Source organism: Gobius niger (genome assembly GCF_951799975.1).
Source record: "Gobius niger genome assembly, chromosome: 2".
Classification (NCBI taxonomy): Eukaryota; Metazoa; Chordata; class Actinopteri; order Gobiiformes; family Gobiidae; genus Gobius; species Gobius niger.
The window spans coordinates 38,295,378-38,319,131 of record NC_136853.1 but is presented as its reverse complement, the minus strand read 5'-3'; the positions used below and the strand labels follow the sequence as shown (position 1 = coordinate 38,319,131).

General features: G+C 40.5%; 2 protein-coding genes across 3 annotated transcripts in view; one reads left to right on the top strand and one right to left on the bottom strand.

Annotated features, from left to right (window-relative positions):
- The window catches only part of nrcama (neuronal cell adhesion molecule a), a 97,818-nt gene extending 78,875 nt beyond the window's left edge, over nt 1-18,943 (bottom strand). For both annotated transcript variants that reach the window (XM_079552378.1, XM_079552379.1), the window contains exon 1: nt 18,922-18,943. The gene's annotated coding sequence lies outside the window, so the exon portion shown is untranslated. The remainder of the gene's footprint in view (nt 1-18,921) is intronic.
- Nucleotides 1-23,754, top strand: part of LOC306960169 (dnaJ homolog subfamily B member 9-like) — a 104,787-nt gene that overhangs the window by 59,130 nt on the left and 21,903 nt on the right. The window lies entirely within an intron of this gene.

The following is a 23,754-nucleotide window of genomic DNA, read 5'->3' as shown; positions in this document are numbered from 1 at the left end:
TCGGAAATGTTTCCCAAACCACGGCTCTACGGCAAATGGCCAATGAAGCACTCCCGCACAGGCACTGCTACATTCGCTGACAAAATAATAATAAATCACAGCTCACACCCAACAGGCAATCTCATCTAGAGCTATGGCACAAAGGAGAGACAACTGAAGACAGACATGGATAAAGAGCGACCAGAGCACACAAAAAGAGAAAGGCAAAAAGAGCTGGAAGTCTGGAGATGAGACAGTGCTGGACAATGGCCTGCTGTTGACAAGGGTGGGCAAACAGTGTGGAGGTATGGGCCTATAGGAAGCCTGGGAGACGTCTAATATTGACCGCAATCCTCTCATCGCCCACGCATATAGGGAGAAGAGAGAAGATCGAGGCCGCCTAATAGCGCAGCAACATGGTGAGGGAATCCGCTGTGATCTTATTAAATTAAGGCTCCTGCCAAATCTTAAGCGGTGCACAAAAGATGACAGCTATACAAGAACACAAAAGCTAACCATGGATTGTAGCATTTGCGCACACATTTTTGTTAGCGTTGCATCTGTAGCTAAGTGATAATGCTTAACATGTCTACAGGATTTAACGTGCCTGAAAGGAGCGGTGTGCCGTGAGTAATTGGTATATCCCCGAGCCATCCCGCATGCAACACTGGGCCCCGTTTGATGGAAGATCAAAACCCCCAGCTATGGCATCACATCACATTGATAAACCTGCTATTTTTAGACGCTATCGGGTGGAGATTTAAGGGCTGGCATTAAATATATTCCTAGACTTCTACATTTTAACTCCCGCAGGGCAGATGAGTGAGCGTTAGAAGTGCCTCTGACAGCTTCTGTGACGGTTTGTGTTTGATGTTGCCTCAAGCAACACGCTGCAATGTACCTTCACCCCAAGGTTTATTAGCCCAAGGTTAACCCCAGATGGATACAAACAGAGAGCTTATTTGGCAGGCTATTTCTGATACAGCCTAAGGACACAAGCACAGCACGTCCAAATATGGGCTAAACCTTCAATCTGATTTAACCAATTCATTAAAATGAAATAGATTCATAAACAGAAACAAAAGGTTCATACGCGTATTCATAAAAGCTGGGGAATAGAAGTGAAGCTTGAATCATCATCTGGACGGAGTCAATCAATGGAGGGTATAGAGCAGGGGTGTCAAACATACGGCCGGCCCCCCGTAGAGTATAAATTCCAGAGTATGTCAAAAAATTAAAGTAAGTCTCTAGCCCATTCCTGTGCGGAGTTATGAATTTTTAAAGAATAACCAGAATGCTCATTCTAGCCACTAGGGGGCATTAAATAAAAAACAAAAGGATAGAGTTCCACACGTGTCCAGCAGAGGGCACTGACATAATAAGAGTTCAGGATATGAACAACACATTATATAGCCATGTGGTAAATGGACAGTCTGCCCCAGGGCGGCTGTGGCTTCAATAACAGTTTACCACCACCAAGTAAATGAATAATAACTACTGCACTTTCAGGAACTTGTGACACAGGCTTGTAAAGTGCAATACAAGTGTAGGCCGTTGTTATTAATGAAGCTACAGTCAAGTTGGGGCTTTGATCAATCACAGCTTATTATTATTCATTTATTGGAAACATTGTCTCTATTATATGTGGCCCGCGACCCGCCGTGGGAGCTGAATTTCGGCCCGCCACCCAAAATGAGTTTGAGATTGGGACAATAATGACAAAAATGTATTTCTCAATATTTTTGGTGACTGAAAAAAAACATGATATCGGGTATCGGCTACAATTATCCGATACTGAACCGATACTAGTTTTGGGCCTTAAAAACAAAACTTTTACCACCTAAATCTAAGTGAATATGGGCATACTGCATGTCATTGGAAAGCTAAGAACCAGGGGAATTCAATCACAAACGCATTTTAGATGGCTGCGCAAAAGGCCACGGTTAGCATCAGTATGCTAAAGCTAGCATGCTAACGAAAACTCATCAAGGCTGGGACAGAAACACTGTTGAAGCCAAGTGTTTGTATTTTAGTTTAAGAAATAACTGATCTAACGTATTTGTAATGATCAGATCACTTTATGTGAGTTGTTTATATTACTGTAACCTCAAGCCTGTCATATACCCGAGGATATTTAGTGTAGAATTTAGTGCAGACAACAAAAAGGCAGAAGAAAACATTCCCCCCACCCCTATTTTTCCTAATTGATTTTTCCCCATTATTTCCCAATTTTATTTATTTTTTTGTTGCCATTGGAGATAAACTCGATATTGCAAATTTACATATCATAGACATAGACGACATATTGTATACGTATTGAACAGTAAGTATCGTTCAGTTATCTGTAAATCAAGTATCGTTAAAGGACCGGGAAAAATGTCTAACAATACCCTTGCGTTTGCGAATAGAGACTAACGGAGGCACTGGCTGTAGGAGCTGGTGAGTTTTTTTAAGCTGGTGCAGCCAATAAGATCTTTAGCATTTTGTCGTTGTTGTGTGACTGATATGTGTTCATTGTTGTTTCAATTGAAGTTCCAAACAGATGAATACAGCCTACCAGAGTCCATCACGCGGCAAAGCTTTTTTTCCTCCTCGAAACTCTGAGCTAAGATCCTTTAAAAAATAAAAGAAATGGACAAAGGAGTATGCAGCAGGAAGATGTTGAGGCCCATGATGTCCATGACGTGAATGTCTAGAATGCAGAGGAATGAGTACATCAGAGGTGCAGGCCATCTTTAAGGGATATTTCAGGATTTTTGACATAGGGCCTCATTTATCCAGTGTGTTGTTGATTTCTGGAGATGATTTTTTTTATTTTTTATTCCTGCAGTCTGTATATTTTAAGAGTTTAGTGGTGCTAGGCTAGTGCTAGGCTAGCGCATGTCTATGGTAACTAGTAGCCTGCATTAAAAACAGTCTGACCCAAGCACAGTGCACCACTTAAAACACCAGACTGCCCTTATAAATGTCTGTGTCAACTGAATCATTTTTGAAATGTAACAATTTTGCATTTAAAAGAACTTATATTTGAGCAGCATCAGCTTCCTGGTTGTAAGCTATGCAACGGTGGAGTGATCTGCTAGGTTATCGGCTCTACAGTAGTTTGTTTACCTGCTGCCGGCATTACTACATGTGGAATTCACAAAGGAGCTTTCTACAAATCAGATATGGCAGGACTACCTGATGATTTTGAAGAGGTTTTTAATGCAGGCTACTAGTTACCATAGACATGCGCTAGCCTAGCACTAGCCTAGCACCACTAAACTCTTCAAATATAAGGACTGCATGAATTGAAAAATATATATAAGCTATCTCCAGAAATCAACAACATTCAGGATAACTAGGAAATGAGGCCCTATGTCAAAAATCCTGAAACATCCCTTTAAGAGCAAAACAAACAAATACATGAATATAATACTCTTACGATTAGAGGATATATGGGGGAGAAATGTGGGATGGTAAATTCAAGCAAAAGAGCAATGCAAAACCTCACTCTCCACGCTAATAAATACAAGCCATTTCAAGAGCACCCTTCAGTGGAGAGTCTGATGGTCCACTTGTCCTGAAAGAGACATCGACAAACAGCCCAAACAAAGCAGCTCCTCGTACAGCTGCTGCCGTCAGGACCGGGCATGTCTCTGAGCTTCGCGCTCACATCAGTAAGTGCCACATTTGTTTATGACCCTCGAGGTTAAGCGCACACTACAACCACTGCTTTGTGTCCTGCGCTTTCACTTTGTGGCTTTCATCCATCCACACGAGCGCAGCTGCGAAGCGCAAACTGGCGAGGCACTGGCGCAACCTCGCAACAAAAGCTACCATTACAGAAGTGTGTCACAACGTTAACAGCACAATATGACCGCCTGCCTATGGCTTTTATGATTTTAGAGACAACTACTTGATATCTTATTGATGTTCAAAGGCAAAAATACTTCAGACACTGCACGACTAAACAAATCGAGATACGTGTTGAAGACCCACCCACTTTATTTGTTCCTGACTCATTTCCATAAGGCAAATCAACAGAGGCACATAGGCAAATCCGGAAAACAACCACAATGGACAAAGAGCTCGAGTATTGAAAGTCAACAATAGCATTATAAGAACTTTTATCAAGCATAGTCTTTATTCAATACATTCTAGGCCTTACTGAGACGAAAAAATGCAGGTCATGGTTGAATGAAATCAAGGAAAGATCATTTCAAGGAACAATAATTTGAGTTTGTATGTTGAAAATGATCAAAGCTGACATTAAACTCTAATTTACACATTTCTACACCAAGACCAGCCGTTTTAACGCTGTTCTATAGGAGCTGTCATCCTCTTAATCACACCTCTCTGCATTGCTTTTATTCATTGCTATCGTTCTTTCACACCCACCCATGTGTCGCCCCTTAAACAAGGACCTTTTCCCTCAGCACGACTAATAAGCAATATCATATTCTCAATCTAACACTTAAAAGCCATGCCTAAATAATCAGAAAGGAACTTCAATTAGCACCTTTTCACTAGCATGCATTAGAGACCTGCCATCATCTGTCTGCACCTCACTAAGTCTAAGTAATAGACCAGACACAGACTGGATTGCCCGTTAAAAAGGCTACTGCGAGTATCTCTGCACAAAGGCCTCAGTCAGCACTCGAGAAGCAGATGCTTTGTGATGTACCGAGAGGGCCCCTCGAAAGCAGGATCTCTCTTTCTCTCTGGCACACAGGTTACTTACGGTGGTATCGCTGAAGAGGCATCGAGACTCATTAAACAGCAACAAGGCAGGACTGTGAAATGATCATTTTTTTGCTTCGACGCAATAAGGTTGTATTAGACAAACAAAAGAAGAGTGCCATCATTTTATGTTGAACTTGCTAATACTATAGTTTAGACCTTGACAAACAAAAAGACTAAATTAATTATTCTTTTAATACCACTTTCAGTACCACTTTCTTTCAAATATAAAGCGAAATAAGTGTGTATGGCTGGCAGGCTAGTGGTATATATGTCTAAAACCTGCTTATATGCCTTGACAAACAACAGTTCATATCTTTAGTCTTCAAATAATCCTCTTGCACATATACAACAATAATACAACAACAGCAAAAAACACTGAAGTGAATCCAAATCTTAACACATAATTGCAAATCTATTTTCCATCACAATGTCAAAGAAAAATCCCAATTAGGTATTATTTAAAAAATGTGCATCCTTACTGACAACTGATTAACTCTTGTTACCAGCAAATGCTTTGTTAATATTAGCAAATATGTTGACACTTGGCTCTTTAAAGTGATGCTGCAGTTTATGTGAAGAAAATAAACTACATCCAAATGATACACTTGAATGTTTCTGTCACACTGGACAACCATAAGCTCGTCTTTAGACCCTCGATTACCATAAATCCTATTCCCCTTCTGCAAAGGCGACAGAGTTTGCTGTTATAATAGGGCAAAATTACCAGTCGTGTTAAATGATTGGACTAAATGATTTTTATAAGGATGTAATGAGCACTGTCCATGTGGCTAAAGGGGATTTTGGGCAAACCATGATAAACTTAATAACCTCCACACTAGCTTAGATCCTATTTGTGCTAATGAGATTTTGAGAGATCACAACCCTTTCTACCAAACACGATGGGACCTTATTGTAAGTAGTCCCATGCCCTCTGGGTCCGCAACTCTAATCCCTCAATCAATAATCCCGGTGTCAATAGAAACCCACGCACTGAGCTGAATAGATTTGTGACAACTGATACATTATAGAGCAGCCTGGTGACAGATGAAAGCCTCAATTCATTTCTATTGTAAAATTGTTGTTGTGATTCCCCAAAGAGGCTTTTCAAAACACTACAGTATATACACATTATAAGCACATAACTGTGTTTATAAGTGTGAGGCGTAGCTATTTCACTTTTCGCATTGCTGCATTGCAGGCATAGTAATTTTGACAAGATTAAATCAGTAATCTGCAGACAAAGGTAATGATGGTGCCACACAGAGGGACAGGTGCGCCACACCTGTAGCCCCACCCCCCTCTCGACTGGATAATAAACAGGGCCCTGACACAGCCTATGCACCACTTATGTACTTTATGAAAACTGATACCCTCCATTAAATTTTAGAAAGGCAGACATTTAAAAAATAATGAGCAACAGTGAAACACTGTAATGTATTCAGTGCCCTAATAGATTGCATTGGTTTTACACAATATGTTCTACCCATGTCCGTGTAGCTTTACATCTGGGACCAAGATTCGTCAGACAAAGAGGTTCTACATCTGGTTCAATGAAGGTCAAACAAACAATCCTCCCACCTGCTGGAGGAGCATGAAAGATCTTACCTGGAGCCAGATATGCAGTTTTTCAGCCTTTTTTTGGTGAGAGACAAAATGCACAAACCTGTGTAAATGACGACTTTGAAATGTTTATGATGGAAACTTCAGTGCAAATGAGAGCTTGCACCAACATGTTCATGTTTTCACATAATGACTTTCATTCCTCCAAAAAATGAGCTTTTTCTGCCACAATATTGAATGAGTCAGACCTGTCCGTTAAACCCTACAATTGTGATTGGTCATAGGTAGTGGATTATGCATTTACATTTTACAGTTTTAGTAATGTATTTGCAATTCGCTACAACCAAAATTATGTCCGACTCAGCAGTTTTGGCTGTTTTTCTCAAACCAACAGCAGCATCAGCTCACCCCCCGCTCTGACTGGCCAAAGCTCAAATAGGACGCATGTCCCGCCTCCTCTACTCGCCTCAGGTGTGTCTGACCCTGTGGCTCTGACAGAGAAATACTATATGCAAAATTGTGCATAGTCATTGTACTTTTACTTGCCTACAAATGTTCTGCACTCTTTCCACCACTGAATGATCAATATAAACATCTGGAAAATACATGGCATACATCTTGAATCTCTGGGCACTAGATGATGGCGAGATGAAGTACAAGATCCTTTGAGGAATCTGTCTGTATTTATGACACTCTACTACACAGGTGATGGCTAAATGTGATCTGTGCCTCCCAGGACACTCCCCGACATCTGATAGTGTGGTTATAGCAGTGAAGAAATGAGAAAAAGACACGCGTGAGAAAAATACCATTTAAAGAGAAGTAGCTCTTCCACTTTCTAATGAGTCTATTGTAGAGTAAATATGCAGGTAATGTATCACATGGCTGTAAGGGATGAGTGAGCATGACAAAGCAGTGGGGGGAATGCATAAAAGGAAATGGCACTGTCACAAATAGCACTGCTTTCAGAGGCTGCTCACTTGTTCAGAATAAGAATGTGGTGTGGGGCATTGTTGCTGTATTATACATTTTAGCAGATGCATAACTTTCTAAAAGCTTGAAAATGAGATAAAAGGGTGAACCACAATAGAACATCCGGGGTAGTGTCTCAACCCTCACACTCTTTTACCCGATACTTTCCTGTGTTCATGTTCAATTGTGTGTAAAATCCCCCAAAACCTTTCAAATCCCAGTTTGTTTAAAATCCAAATAGTGTCACAGCAATTTAGTAACTGGCCGACAGACCAAAATGGCCCGTGCATCAATGAGAAAGTACATTAAAGCTGAAATTGGACCAGTGCTTTTATGTTAGCGTTGAATATTCAGAGTTTGCTTGCTGCCAGAGACCTGCTGAAATGCTAGCTTGCAGGTATAAAGGTTAAATGGGCTTTGTGAGTCACGCATCTGAGTGAATAGAGCAGCAGAGATGAAGTTGGCTTAGGGTCAATAGCAGACGGTGGGAACAGGCTTCGAGGAGGAACCAGTGGGCAAAAACTTCAGGCAGAATGTTCAGATCGTGATGAACTATTTCAATCAAATCTCATTTGGACTGATGCTGATTTGTAATTTACTTTCAGAATGAAGATTAATTTAGCATTCTAAGCACATTTCAATGTTTTAATCACTCCCAAGAGCACTAACATTTGAGAAATGACTGTAATATGAACGGCTAAACCAATAAAAAGTATCAACAATATTTATAGAGGGCTATACACATGGCTAGCAAGTTTAATAACGCTCAATGAATACAAGGCAGTTTGTAGAGTTAGCTGCCATGTATTGAAACTGTCATGTAGATATGATTGATTAATACTGCAGCCCTAATAACTAATGTAATGAAATAAACATGGTTTTGTCCAGCTTTTGGGAATATCACATACATGTTAAAAGTAATGAGTTATAAAATATTATTACTTTTTTCAGTAACTAAGGAACGTAACATATTACTTACACAAAATACAGGAATATATTAGTCATTACATTTCAAGTAACTTGAGTTTCAAGAGCATTTAATGTATGAACATATGCCCCAAATATAATGCAATACCAAATCAAGTTGGAGGTTGATGTATAAGACCTGCAGTTGTAGCTAATGTCGTCAAAACAAAACATGAGAGAATGGGGAAAGAAAAGAGAAAGGAAATCTTTGACTGCAGTTTTGCTCGCTGGCTTTATGACCATTATCAGTTTGGATTTTGCCAAAAGTAACTCAAAAGTAACTCAAAGTAGTGTAACTCAGCTACATTTTTGAAACAGTAATATCTGTAATACAAATATATTACATTTTTAAAGCTGTAATCACTAATATAGACCTGCCAAACTGCTTTTAACACACTGAACTGAGCACTGAGGAACAGATTTAGAAAGCATTTCTGATCTCAATCTATATCCAATGTCTAGTGCACAAGAGGGTTAACTCTGCACACAACCACAATCCAAAGGCCTTAGAAACACTGTAACATATCCAGAGCTCTGACCACATTCTGTTTCTATCAACAAACGCACCGGCCAATAGAACAAGCGAAACAAACCCTCTTTCACAGACTGTTCATGTGTTGTTTTGCGGCGCACCTGACATCAGCAGTACTGCGGGGCGCTATGACAGGAATGGTGACTGCATCAGGCCTGGCTCAGATAGGACAATGCAGTTTGCACGGCAGCCCAAAAAACAGCGCAGTCAGCAGCCCGGAGGGCGCGAGGGGCGCAGACACGGAGGGCAAAGTGGTGGTGAGGTGGCTTCTGTGAGACGTCATTGATTTTTTATAGGCCAACATCCAATGCTTCGAACGATGCTGAGTAAGATCAAACAGGGAAGCACTTATTTGTCCAGTAAGTCACAGGCCAGCCGACAGCCAGCTCTGTGATATAAAACACATGGAGAAGTGTGTTTAGTGAAAATCAATTCTCAGGAAGAAATATGATTCCGTACTCTCTTTCTCTCACAAAATCATGACGCTGTATATTTGGTTTTTTATCATTTGAAAGATGCTTCCTGCAAGCTGACAGTTGACTCTTCTTACTGTTCACTCCTCCTCGTCCGCCTTCTGCACACTTTAACTTCACAAGAACATGATATGGGCCAGACCCACACTCAGGGAACTTATTTGACCACAAGAATTCTCTTAAAAAGGCTTGCTACGTGCACAACAGTACTCCTCATAGGGTTAGGGTTAGGGTTCCTGCAATTAGCTAAACACAGCCCAATGATTTTATTTGATCTAGCCATTTACTAATAAAGCCAAGTCTTTATGTACATTACAGTATAATAATGCCAATGAGCCAGACATGGGTTGTGTGTGGTATAAGAGAAGTATGCAAAAAAAAACATTTAGCACAACTGTCCCAGCCAAAAAGTCCTATGGGCCAAAAATCTGATTTAAAAAAAAATACTAAAGCTTTTCCCCCTTTATTTAGCCATGAAAGTTTCAGAATCTCAACAAGAAACTGAAGCTCCAACAAGGACTGGACGTTCTTCCGCGGTCCTGGCCTCGTCTGCAGAGGAACTCCCATCAGCCATGGGTTTATCTACACAACATGAGGTCAGACTTACATCAGATCTATCATCAACTGCAGCACCACCTATGTTGTACATAGACTTGAATGTCCCTGTGGTGGATTTTATGTCGGCAGAACAAAACGCAAACTAATAAACAGAGTAGTAGAACACAAACAGCGATATGAACAAGCAATCCTCTATACCCTATGACCCATTATAAAGATGCCAACCATGGGAATTGCAATCGCCTTAAAATGTGTGGCTTAGAGCATCTACAGGAGACGATCAGAGGACGGGACAGATTGAGAAAACTCCTTCAAAGCGAACACCCTCAAAGCCATGGAGTTCCCAGGCCTCACTGGAGAGTTAGATTTGTCAGTGTTTTTTGTAAAAATAAATGTGTCTAATGCTTCTTGCACTAATAATTATTTCTAACATATCTCTGTACGGAATTGTGTTTTACATTGCATATATTGTACATATTTGTATTCTATGAACCAGGTGACAAATAACCCACCCACTTGGGACCAACCCACTTTGGACATGTGACCAATGCAGGTAAGCTTATAGCTGCACAGAGGCAGCCCAATGATTTTATCTGATCAAGCCATTTACTAATAAAGGCATTTTATTACTTCTACTTTTGAAGTGCCTCAGTTTGTTCGATTTTTTTTTACTGAAACTGAAAGGACAAGGCTTTAAGCATCTTTAAACACATTTAAATCCGAGTAGCACTCCAGCCTTCCAATTTTTTCAACTGCCGCTCAATACTTTGTGACATTGTGTACCTCTGATTCATTAAATCATCATTTGTTTGTTTGCTAGATAGGGACAGTGCATGTTAACACGCATGGTACTCATATATGCAAATAAAGCCAGGCCGGATTGTAGCCAGGGGCTAATTTACACCCGTCCCGCACTTGCAGTCTCAAACAAACTCTCATTCATCCAGGCCAAATGCATATGTTTTAAGTGATAGGGGAAACCAGAGCAGGCACAGGGGGATCTAGAGCTGGGCAATTAATCCAATATTAATCTAATCGAGAGTATGATAGAAGTCGATCACGATAACCGCCAGGTGCGTTTTAATCGAGGAGAATTGGCCAGTCCTGTCGCATGCTAGAAAAAAATAAGGACGGCGCAATGCTGCAGCGCCTGTCAGATCAATCCCAGGGATACTCGGCCCAAACAAACAGGAAGCACAGGATGGAACATGCAACAACAGGACCTGGTGATTTTGCGTGTAAAATCAGCTAAAAAAAAAAAACAGAAACACGCGGGGAGATGTCAGAGGACCAGGACACACGGGGATGAAAAGTTTACCTTCCAAGGGGAAAACTATCGATCGCTATCTGGACCATGTGGATTTGTTTTGAGGCTGGACATCTAAAGTGTCTAGAAGTGTGGAGTTTGTTTTTTCTGCTGAGTTCGCTCGAGTTTTCAGTTTGGCTGCAGCATCTGGTTACTTGCTAGTCCAGGAAAGGCCACATTTTTTGTTTTGTTTTTCTTTAAAACAAAAAAAATCTAAATCAAATCGAGATCGATCAATATGGGGAAAATAATCTTGATCAGAATCCCTGTCCAGCCTGGGGATTGAACCTGGGACCTTCTAGCTACATGAAGCACGAGCGCTGACTGCTGTGCCACTGTGCCGCAGATATTATCATCATATCTTGATTTTAAAAAATGCCAGGCCATTTGCTATAATGACAAGCTATAACCCATTTGAATTTTATAATTTTATATCTGTTACCAAAACTCCATACAAGCAATAATACATTGACTGGAAACATTGCATTATGGGAGAACACCAGGGCCAGGCCATTAAAAAAAAACATCCGGTGCATCAGCTCCAGGCCAGCGACAGGGTTAAAATCTGGGCTATACATAATTACACACTCTACAAATCATGCAGGACAACCATAAGATAACATTTCCATCGGGCTAATCCCCCGCCCCCAAAAGTGAAAAGGTCGCTATTCATCATTTGCTATCAGGAAAAAAAGAAAACAGCCATTGTTGATATTTTCACTTGGCTTGACATAATGATGTTTTGAGGGTTGACTGGCTCATACTGACGTGTTAAATTGGTGAAGGATGTTTGTGGTTGATAAGGAAAATGTCTTAATGGATTTTTTCTTTTACCTAAATCTCCACTAATCATGTTAGATAGCTGAAGAGGAATAGTGTAGTTATGGTTAAGCCTATAACTTCTTTTGTTTTTGTTAACATTTAACATAACAGGCTTTTCAAAGGTTGTCTAGCAATAAGCAAAAGCACAAAGTGGTTATTTCTTGTCAGGTATGGGCTACGCATAACGAGAATTTAAACGATTTTCTGCAAAATAAACATGGTAATGCGTTTCAGAGAAGACAATATCCTGTTTTGTATAATTATTGTCATTTTGATTGTCAAACATCGCGCATCCCTGACTTATTGAGGACTTTCACGACTTGTTTCTTTTCAGACGGAAGACGAGAGCAGAAATTAATGTTGACATACGAACAGCCATTCCCACATGCCTGCTGTTTCCATGACAACGGCTCAAACACTGACGACTGCAGTTCTAACAAAGACAGTGCAACTTCAATATCTCACAGTGATAATTCTTATAGACCTGGGGGATTCCTAGTTCAGGGATAGATCTTGGATTGAGTAATCTCTAGAAGAGTTTTCACATCATACTCATGCTCATAATCGTAGGCTGAAAGGGTTTTCTCTACACATCAGCCTAACACATGCACAATATGCAGCTACTGTAGGTACTTGGTGACAAACCCTCTAGATATGGATTCCCAGGTGCTGCACAGCGATCTCGCATTACTCCTGACAGATTGCTCCAGTGCATTTTAGTTGACAATAAAACAGATACAGACGGTATTGCGTCATAGAAGGGGGCGTGGCCTCGCCTAGGGGGAAAACACCATCTTTTGGGAAACATCATTTTTTACTCTTTTTAGCCATTTTCTGGCGGAATATGAACTTATTTATCACATACAAATAAAGTCAAGTCTAAATCGGGTCCATTTGGATGTAGCCTGGTTTTACAATACCCTCGTACTCATTGCGTTTCGTACAAGGGTCTGGATCTTCACAATTGAGCTCCGTTATCAGGTGGGAGGGGTGAACTCCTTTGAAACGATTGGATCTGATGTTCTCTAGCGTTTGGTCGTGACGTATGTAATGCGCCTGAGTGAGTGAAGTGAGCCATCATAACTCTTGGGGGCATTCCTTGCACATTCCAAGGCTTCAATTTAATTTCTGGATATTTGGGAGCCGAGCCAGAACGGATTGAAGAGCTTCCATTACTTTTGTATCTGCCGCCATTGCCAAACTACAACCAGCAAATGCGACGCAAATGCTTGACGTCACCTACACCCGCCTCCGTGAAATTCAACCTATGCAACGCGGCCACTGAGATCAGGCCTAGACGTACATGTAGGGAAATTATAATTGACCAGAGTTTACAGACGGCTAAGGCCAGGCTAATAAAATACTTTTTGAATAATTAGACAAAGTTTTCGATTCTTCTCCAAATTGTTTTCCCCCATAACTGTTTTCAAACGTGACCGTCTATGGGCGATTCCAGAGATACCGTCTGTGTCTATGCTGAACATCCATTTCTTTCAAAAAATAATGAGCCAAGTTGAATCCCACAGTAAGTATGGCTCCCAGCTACCAACTCAGACTAGGCTCGTTACGGTTACTATCAGTCTGGCAGCTCCGCTCTCTCACCGACTCCCATCTGTTCCCCACCTGAGCCTCACAACTTCATCCGCAGCCAGGAAACATGCATGAATGCTACACTCCAACACGCTCAAAACCAGCTCCGTTTGAAATGAGATTAAAGTTGCACCATAAAAACCTGCAGCAAAAACAGTCATGTGACATCGCTTTAACATAAAGAGAGTTTCTAACTATGGTTTGGACCAGGTGAACAGCCATTCGGTGTTGTGGAGGAAGCAAAAAGGATGAGGTGCAAAGATCTGAGGTGAAGGTGTTGGTCAGACAAGTGGCTCGGGGAAACTTCAAAAGATTGCAGAGATATTATTATTTTGAGAAACCACAGCACAATACGAAGGCGTAATATCTTAGGTGTTTGGGCTGCTGGACACTGTATATCCCGCCCTTTCATGCTGCACTGTAAAAACAAATGAAAATTAAGCTAAAGAGATAGAAAAATGAATAAATAATAAATGAAAACAAAACAAAAAACAGTATAGCACATTGTAGTCAGGTCTGCATGAATGGGTATATAGTCATTGATCTTTCTCCAGTTAAGTTGGTGTGTGATGAAAATAGTCCTAGCGTAAGTACTTCTTACTTCTAACCCCTAAATCAAAAGCAGGGGTTGTGCTATGAACACAAGCAATCTGTGACGTTAATTCTCCTCATTTGGCTAAAGTGATTTGAATGTGGGCCAAGGTTTTGAAAATATATTGGGACGGGAAAGCCAGACTGCACTATTACAATATCATTACCAATTGCACCTGGACATATCTTTCTGAGTAGAGCTAATTATAGCTATTAAAATCATTTTGTGAGGAAGTGCCTGAAGAAATGCAAGCTTTGGGCACTTCCTTACATTGACTGAATCATTTGACTTTCATAAGTGGCCAATCTTAGGTCTGTTTTTAACCATATTAATGTGACAGTATGGTCAGATGGTCACATGATAGATACAGACGGCATCTCGTCATAGAAGGGGGCGTGGCTTCGCCGAGGGGGGAAATAGAATCTTTACAGAAACACAATTTTCCACTCTGTTTAGCCATTTTCTTAAACTTATAAACTTATTTATCACACATAAATAAAGTCAAGTGTAAATCGGGCCCATATCAATATTTTTTCACAACAGATTGTTCAGTAGAAGCGAAAAAACGGCAGTTGTAGCTAGCGCTAGCTAACTGTTAGCATTAGCACGATGCTAACGTGAAGCGTCAAGTTAGCATTCTCCGTTATGTATGTATTTATGGGCTGTTGAACCACTTTGCTCCCCTCCATTTTTGTTTCTTTATTTAGTAGAAAACTATATTCATAATTCAACATTTGTTAAAGTCGTTTTTGAATAATTAGAGAAAGTTTCAATTTTTCTCCAAGTTGTTTTCCCTCTTAACTGTTTTCAAACATGACCATATATGGGCAATTCCAGAGATGCCGTCTATATCTATACACCACCACGGCCTTCTGTTCCACTGCTTCGCTGATGATATTCTACTATACTGAAATCATCATTATTGGACCCAAAACACTCATCAAAGCCCCACAGTTTACCCTTACCATTGATTCCTCCACAGATCCCTGCAACCCTCATCTCCATCATCTCAGCATCTTCCCAGACCCTCCCCTTTGACAACTACATACATAAAACCCGTCACTAAAAGCAGTTTGACATATCCAGAACATTGCCCGCCTTACACACATATTTTTCTCTCCAGTTGGCCGAAACCCTCACCCATGCTTTTGTCACTTCCTGCCTAGATTACTGCAATAGTCTGCTGCACGGTTCACCCTCAAAACTCCCCAATAAACAATAACACAACACATCCAAAACTCTGATGCCTGTGTTCTCACCAACAAATAAATAAATAACATTATAGAGCCCAGTGTAGTGTGATTTATAGGGTATTTATATTTCAGTGGAATTATGTCCTGACAAACACAGATTGATTTATTTGTTATCAGAGCTCCAATTTAGGCAATTTAGGCAAAAAGACAAGATGGCCGCCATATTTACCATGGAAACGGTTGTTATTTCCAATCTATATTTACTACAGCTATTTTATTATAGATCTGTGCCTATGTCTTTAACAAATTAAATCCCATACCACCAATTATATAGCCACAAATTCAAACATAGTCCATGCCTCTTCTTTATAAGCATCATTTCTGGTGTCAAACTTTCTGGTGTCAAACTGTCCCATCATGGCATCTTGGGCAGACAGGGAGAACCCTAGGGCTTAGACCAACCATAATCCCCCTAACCTGAGCAGTGGCTAATGGTCCATACTTAAATGCGGCACCAGCACCAGCAGCAGCAGCAGCAGTGTGACATTGACAGTGTGTGTTGGGCGTGAGTAATGATTTGCATTAGGTGCTTTCTTTAGCCCTGACAGACTGGAGACAGGCTCAAGTCATGTCTCCTGATGTCTCCTCGAGTGCCGGTTGCCACAGTGCTCACCGTGACAACGAGGAGTGACTGTGTCTGTCAGTCTGAAATGGGAATAGTGAAGGTATAATAACACAAATAAACTCATACAGAAAATGTAAAATCACAATAAGGCTGAGGCCGAGAGAGATTATATTATATTGAATGATGATGATGCAGTGTGACTAGCTAAGAAAAATATATTTTATAGAGCTGTTGGCCATGTTAATAAAAAGTTGTGTTGGAGTTGTGTTTTGAGCCACTCGCATGTTGGAGTAATCTTTGAATCTTCCCCAGTGACAAAAGGTGAGTGTGACTAAATGATGACGAACCCTTGCTCCATAAAAGCGATTATGACATTTTTACAACAGAAAACACACAAATTAAGATCATCAGTGCCTCTATACTGGGTAGGCATTTTTCTAATACTACCATTGATGTCATTGCTACTAGGGCAGTCACGATAATTACTACAGCAACTTATCGTTCAATAAATAACAGGTACATAATATACTTTTGAGTTCAATATTTATCGTGTATGCATTTATTAGCATATCCTCCCTATTTTTCTTTTGTAGAACTTTAATTTCTAACTGAAACAAATTGAGTTACACTATATTTAATGTTTATTGCAGATTGTATGGTAGTTTAGGATTAGGGCTGAAACAACTAATCGATTAATCGACGACTAATCGATTATTGAAATAGTCGACAACTATTTTAGTAATCGATTAATCGTTTTCTGGTTCACACAGACTCAAATAGAGCAAAAATTACATGAAAATGTCGTATTTTTTGATGAAAACCTACTTTGTTTTGATAGCAAGTGTATGTAGCACACTTTGTACGTTTCATGAATATCTGTTTGTGTCTCATCCAATCAGAAGCAGAATTAGCACCAAGAGCCTCCAACAACCATGTGATAAAAAAATGGAAAAAATAAACCATTAATAGCCAAGCGAGTAATCGATTAATCGTAAAAAGAGTCGATAGATTAATCGATTATAAAATAATCGTTAGTTGCAGCCCTATTTAGGATGTGATTATGCACTTTTAGAACAAAGGTTGACTGTATCGAGTATTTTAGAGTCAATAATATCGTTTATCACGATACTTTCCTGCCTCAATATATCAAACTTCAAATTTGTTATCGTGACAGGCCTTATTGCTGCCATAAATGATTCTGTTTTTACTGGGTTATGCTGCTGCGGGCAACTCAACCAAATGACTCCTATACAACAACATTACCAAACCATTCCCAAACACCTAAGTGTGGGACCAAGACCTTGTGCTATGTGCAATGTAATGATGTAAATGTGTGGGCAAATTTGGAAAAAAATAAAATCTCACCCTTCATACTGCTTCAATCTATGATAACTCTGGAGTCAGACACAACAGCTGATGTGAACAATGAGACAGCCACTGTAATAAGTGTGAATTTGTGTCTGACACTAGCGCCAAATGTAAGTCTATTTATGAATCTAGGAGAAACCATAAAGTCAGGCACAACTCTCTCTTTATCTGTGCTTTGATTAACACAGAGTTAACCTATTTTAAGGCAAGGCAAGGCAAGTTTATTTGTATGCTTCACAGTTGCATAAATACAAGAAAGGAAATAGAATCAAAAAAACATCAACATAAAATTAATCAATTACAGTAAAAGGCGAGAGTGCAGATAAAATACTTTCAGTCATATGCATCGGTAAAAAGAACTGTTTTCAGCCTGGATTTGAACATTGTCAGAATTGAGGCCTGTCTCACATCCTCATGAAGACTGTTCCAGATTTTAGCTGCATGAAACTGAAACGCAGCCTCACCGTGTTTATTATTGACTCTGGGAACCACCAGGAGGCCCCTCCCTGAAGTTCTCAGGGCCCGAGATGGTTCATACGGCTGTAACATGTCAGAGATGTACTTTGGAGCTAAACCATGAAAAGACTTGTACACAAGCAGGGCTGTTTTAAAGTCTATTCTCTGAGTGACAGGAAGCCAGTGCAGAGACCGGAGCACTGGACTAATATGGTCGTATTTCCTGGTTCTTGTCAGGACTCGAGCAGCAGCGTTCTGGATGTACTGTAGCTGTCTGATAGCTCATTTAGAGAGGCCAGTGAGTAGGCCGTTACAGTAGTCTAAACTTCTGGAGACAAAAGCATGGATAAGTCTCTCTATGTCTGGTTTTGACACTATTCCTTTGATCTTAGCAATATTTATCAGATGGTAAAAAGCTGCTGATGTTATTGCTTTGATGTGGCTGTTTAAGTTCAGGTCTGAGTCCATGATTACTCCTAGATTTCTAACCTGATTTTTTGTTTTAGAGAGAGAGACTCAAGGTGACTGATAACACTTTGTAGAAGTCAAGACACAAGTTGACACTGAATTCCACACAAAACTAAAACAAGGAATCCCGCAGTTCTACTCCAAGTCCTGTAAGAGCTCTATAACTTCGCATTAGGATTAAAGAGCGAAGCAGTTCAATAAAAGTAAATGGCCATTCACTTTCATGGGAATAAAAATTGCTGATTAATAATAAAGCGAGGAAGGCCGCCGGTGCCATGTTGTTACAGGAGACTCATTTCGACAAAGCCACTCAGCGATCTTGCACAAAAACCAAAGCACGTCCGTAGTATTTCATTAGTTAATTCTCTCCAGATGACAGCGGGGAAGAGCCTGCAGCAGCTGGAGCATCTCTGGCAGACATCAAATAACCTAATCCTCTCAGCGCGGCGGGCCTGACTGCGCCGGCCGGTGTCCGCGACAATAAGCAAAAAAAAACGCGCTGCTGCAGCCTCTCCTGTGTCTCCCCGCACAACAGTGTCTGATCTGTTGTGCGCCTTCCCTCTGTCCGAACGCCTTTCACGTCGCGTTTCGAGATGCTGCATGCATGAGGTGCAGGCTGCAGCGCTCTGCCTTTGATGATGCTCAATAAAATCCGTAAAAAAAAAAAAAAAAAGGACAGGACAGGACAGGACAAGCAACCACGCGCCTCCATATTGCTTTATTCTAGCATATGCACCTGGCCTTTACGCGCAACCAGCAAGCACCGGTGCGCGTGAATCCGAGCGTCTTGACACATCCACTGCACCATTATCCTCAAGCGGGGGGGGAAAAGATGATAGGCTACAGGAGAAAAATAGCTCACGTTGAAATGCGAGGAAAGGGTTCTCAAACTCACCGCGCGCTGTTGCTCCGGCCGGTGCTGCTCCTTGCCTGGTCTATACAGATGGAGGAGATGCTGTAAATGGGATAGGTGTGGGTTTTTGGGGGACAGTGCCCGGGCGGTGTGAGTGCGTCCCTGCCTCCGCCGCTGCAGCAGAAGTCCACACACACACACACAGGGCTGGCTCCTCTCGCGCTCTCAGCAGCTCCCCCGCGCTGTGGAGACGGGCAGCGCACAGATCCTGTCTGCAGACACGACCGGCCACTCTTCCCCCCGGGGGAAGGGGGGCAGTAATGACACGTGTGACATTTGGAAGACAATAAAAGACGATGTAATAGTTTAAAAATGATGAAAGTAAAAACTGATCTAACTCAAAATGCAGATGAAACGCTCAATATTTGAATTTTTGATTGTTTTCCTATCATCATTGTCAAAGGCCTGCATGCTCAAATTACTTCACAACTATAGCGTGATATTTATATTACAATGCTTTTTTTTTTTTTTTGACGAACATTGAATGACAAGAACAATAGGCCTATTTTCTTGAGAAATAGTCAAGTTAGCCTTAAACATGCAGGTTGATTGATTTATTGAGTGTTCTGACTCACCTTAATTTGATTAGGCCTGTTCTAAATCCAGGCATGTCACCACCAGACACCGCCCCGCGCAGATGGACAGTCGCCGGTGGACGGACACGCTTTCGGGAGTGGGACCTCTCTTTTATCAGATGGTGCCAGTTTGTTCTGTCTTGTTGCAGTGATTATTGCAACAACAGCCCTAACAGGCATATAGGGCTTGTTTTTGTGTTTGGTTTTACTATTCATAGGTCATTTGCCTAATACAACCTATTTTCGTGACTTGAAACATGTTAAAGACACTGCAGGTGAATAGGGATTTTTTATTTTTTATTTAAAGGTTTCAATGTGAAACTTCTGCTGTAGATCACTGGCATAAATATGAAGAAAAAATGTATTACAAGTTTTCTGTCATTTGATGTGTTCATATAAAAATAAGGTGTTTTATGCCTAAAAATGCCCAAAATGTTGCATTTTTCGGGCGACAAAAACTGAATAATGGATTGAGCCTGATTAAAATTGATGGTTTTATTTTGTTGATATATTAGTTGCAAAGACTTTTTTAGAGGGGATTTTGGATATCTTAAAATAAACAGTTTTTTAGTGAAAAAATCTGAAAAAAGTAAATTTCGCCTTGTTAATATTCAAAACTCAATAACTCAGGGTAGGAATTAGATATTAAAAAATCCCTCAGAAAAAATCTTCCAAATATTGTTCAATCCAAGACTGGAAAATTTGAAGTCTATAGGAGCTACTGACGTGGAGATGTTGTTGCCCCAGTGAGAGCAAAATGGGAGGAAATTTGAGGAAATAGTACGATTTCCCATATAAATGGAGAAACATGGAATCAGTGCGATATTTAATTACAATAGTTATTGTGAAGATTAGGTATATTTTTTATTTCCAGGTGAAAGTTTATATGTTCAGAGACCAATTTGGCCCAAAACCTGAAAACTGAAAAGAATGTTTTGCCTGTATAGTGTGTCCCCTTAGAAAGTCTGATAACTACTCATTGTTATTTATTGCCAGATCTTTCAGGAGTTTGCACAAGTGCTTCACAGCTAGCACGATTTCCACCTGGACGGGGACCTTATGCGGGGATTTTGCATGCTCTCCCCTCTCTATGTAAGTCTCCTCCAGGTACTCCGGTCTCTCTTACTCCTAAAAACATGTGCAATAGGTGAATTCTCCAGCCAGGTGATTCTGACCATCAGCCTGGCTCCACATCTGGAGCCGCCCTCTGCTCTTTACAGAGGACAAATGTCCTTTTACAGTTGACAAATGATGACATAATGACAAACAAAGCACCTTAACCTTATATACTATGTTTAGTCCAAACTTAAAGGGACTATACAGAGTTTAACAAATGTTAAAATTAATTATCTTCCTCCCCCTACATGTCCTAATGTATAGAGTGAGGTCAGACATGCCTCTAGAATCCTGCACTGTCACTCAAAAAGGTGTTAAAAGTGCCGTCATGCACGCACACTAAAGAATCTGTAGTTACGCATAAGACCTGAGGTGGCAGTAGTGAGTATAAAATGACCAACTTGCATCTAGTCCCTTTAATACAAAGACAGGCAACACTGTTTCCCCCGAATACCTCACTGCACACTGGACACACAAACCTCAAGTCTAGACGTCTCATTCACTTGACAGTTGCGTGATAAGATAAGAAACACTCTCATCTATCAAACGGCTATCTCTCAAATCGATCTTAAGCCAAACATGTCTCTCACACATTAGAAGTAGAGCGAAACTTGTCCAAATGATTATAAATGAGGCACGCACATTCTCATCTGCAGCAATAAGAATGTTATAGGAAAGCTTTTTAGTTGCCTATAGGGGCGCGGCAAGGTCTGCTGTTGTGGGTATACATGAAAAAATGCATGTGTTAGAACAGTCATACAGGCCAAAGGGCATTCTCAGTTCTGTCATGTAATGTTACTTGCAGTGAGTATGATGAGCCTTTTGGGAAATACTGCATATGAGCCATGAACAGAAGCCCACAGTGGTCTCTATGTGATTCCCACGCATTGTTATAACCGTGTTAACACATTCCAGTTAGTCGGCTTATCGCTCAAATCCCAAGTTGTTGTGTATGAATGCGTCTGTATTGAGATGGCTACAATGACCGCCCGAGTCCCAGTGAATGTGTTTAAACTTCGGCACTGGTGCTCTTCATTGAGGAGACGTGACGACAGACAAATGTTTTTTTTCCCACCAGGACCTTAGACATGCCACTCCAGTGTGAGGAATACTCCCAGGCTCTTTCAACACATTTTCATTACATTTTCCTCCGCAACTGCAAGTCTCCTGTCTCATAAGTGCCTTGTTCATGTGTGAAAAGCTACAGAAAACTTTAATGCCGAGATCAATGCTTTCAGTTCTCACAGCCCTGTTTCTAATTATTAACCTTGATGGCACTTGCTTTACTGATCCCCGAGAGGAGCTGGAATTTGAAACATTTCACAAATATCATGGTAAAAGTATTAGGACAACCACAGATTCAATATAAAGGAACCTATTTTGATCAAACAACCTATAGGTGTGGATTATAGGAACAAAATTGAATAAACTCTAAACTATATCAAGATTTAAATAGATTTTTTTCAGATTATGACCAAGGACAAAACAAAAAGTTGAGCTGGACATTGCAGGACAAAGCCAAAGCCCGGGCAAAACCACAACTACACCAGGGCAGGAAGTTTTTCAATGATCAATTTCTACAAAACGTTACGCAGGGTGGCTTTAAGTATTATCTCTCACAATTTTAAGTGAGAAATAGGGCTATAACAGTGTTTTAAAGCCACAGTAAAAGCGGGTGACCGTAAATGTAATCAAAATATGTTGACTGTCTAACCCATTTCTGTGGATGGACATTTTGGGCAGATGTGGGCACAGTCCATAATAAAAATATATTGTTCACCATAAACCATTGGGACTGTTGCTAAGGAACACCAGGAGACCAGACGATCCATTCCTGCTTTGCCTCGAGGTAAGAGAGGAGACAGCTTCTCCCACAAGAAGCAACAATACAACTGAGTGATACAAGTCTTTGATTATCCTGCAATTTGCTTGGCCTCACTACTTCGACCTTTGACATTGAGGGGACAACAAGATCAGTATGGCCCCTGGAAGTGCTCGAGTCACAACCGCAGTGTTTGTGTTCTGACGGTTTGGCACATCAGTCTTCACACATGTGCTATTTTAAACTTTGGCTCTACCCTGGCAGAATTTTTGTCGATTTTTTGACACATTTTCAAAGACAATGAAAGATAACACAAAGGTTTTTTTTTTCACTCATAGTTAGTGGATGTGTGAAGCCATTAGTGGTTCAAAAACAGAGTGCCCTTTTTAAATCAGACTGAAAAAGTACCAAAACGGACCCGAAAGTTTATGATCAAGAGGAATGAGTCGCTTTACCGTTAAATTATACACAGAACCTCCTCCACAACTACCACAAAAGACTCCAAGCTGTTTTCCATCATAGACAAAAGGTCTTTAGCTGTCTGTCATCTAGGAAGTACTGTTTGCTGCCTCCATGTACTCTGGTAAAGATGATCCTTTTTTCCTCCATTTGTGAAGAGTAAATTACGAGTGCATTGTGTGCAATGCTTTTGTGTCGTAGCAAATTGAAACATTAAGAAACACACACAACACTCTACAAACAAATAAATTGGTCTACAGAAAGTTGCTGACCAGCTGCTACTTGGTATCTGCTTAACTTGCAGTAAAACATAAAAAGTTCAGACACATTGAATGCCAATTATTTAAAAACTTATTTTCCGCCCCCCAAGCGTTGAGTGCCAAAAACTTAAAAACTTTTTTTTTAATTACAAAACTAGACACTCTAATACACCTTATGTGTGATTTTGGGAGCTTTGTGATGAACAGAAGTGAAATAAATGACAATCAAAACTTCGTCACGATCGGGACATTTCATATATATTATTGCGGTTCTATTCATTCTTTTTTTAGTCCGAGGGGGCGAACAGAGCCGACACTTCTCTCTCGCTCTCTGGAGTGCGTTTGACAAAGCAGAGCGGCTTCCCATGGACAGATTGAAACTGTTGAGATTTAAACATTTCTCTGAGTTTTTAAATGGTTGAAA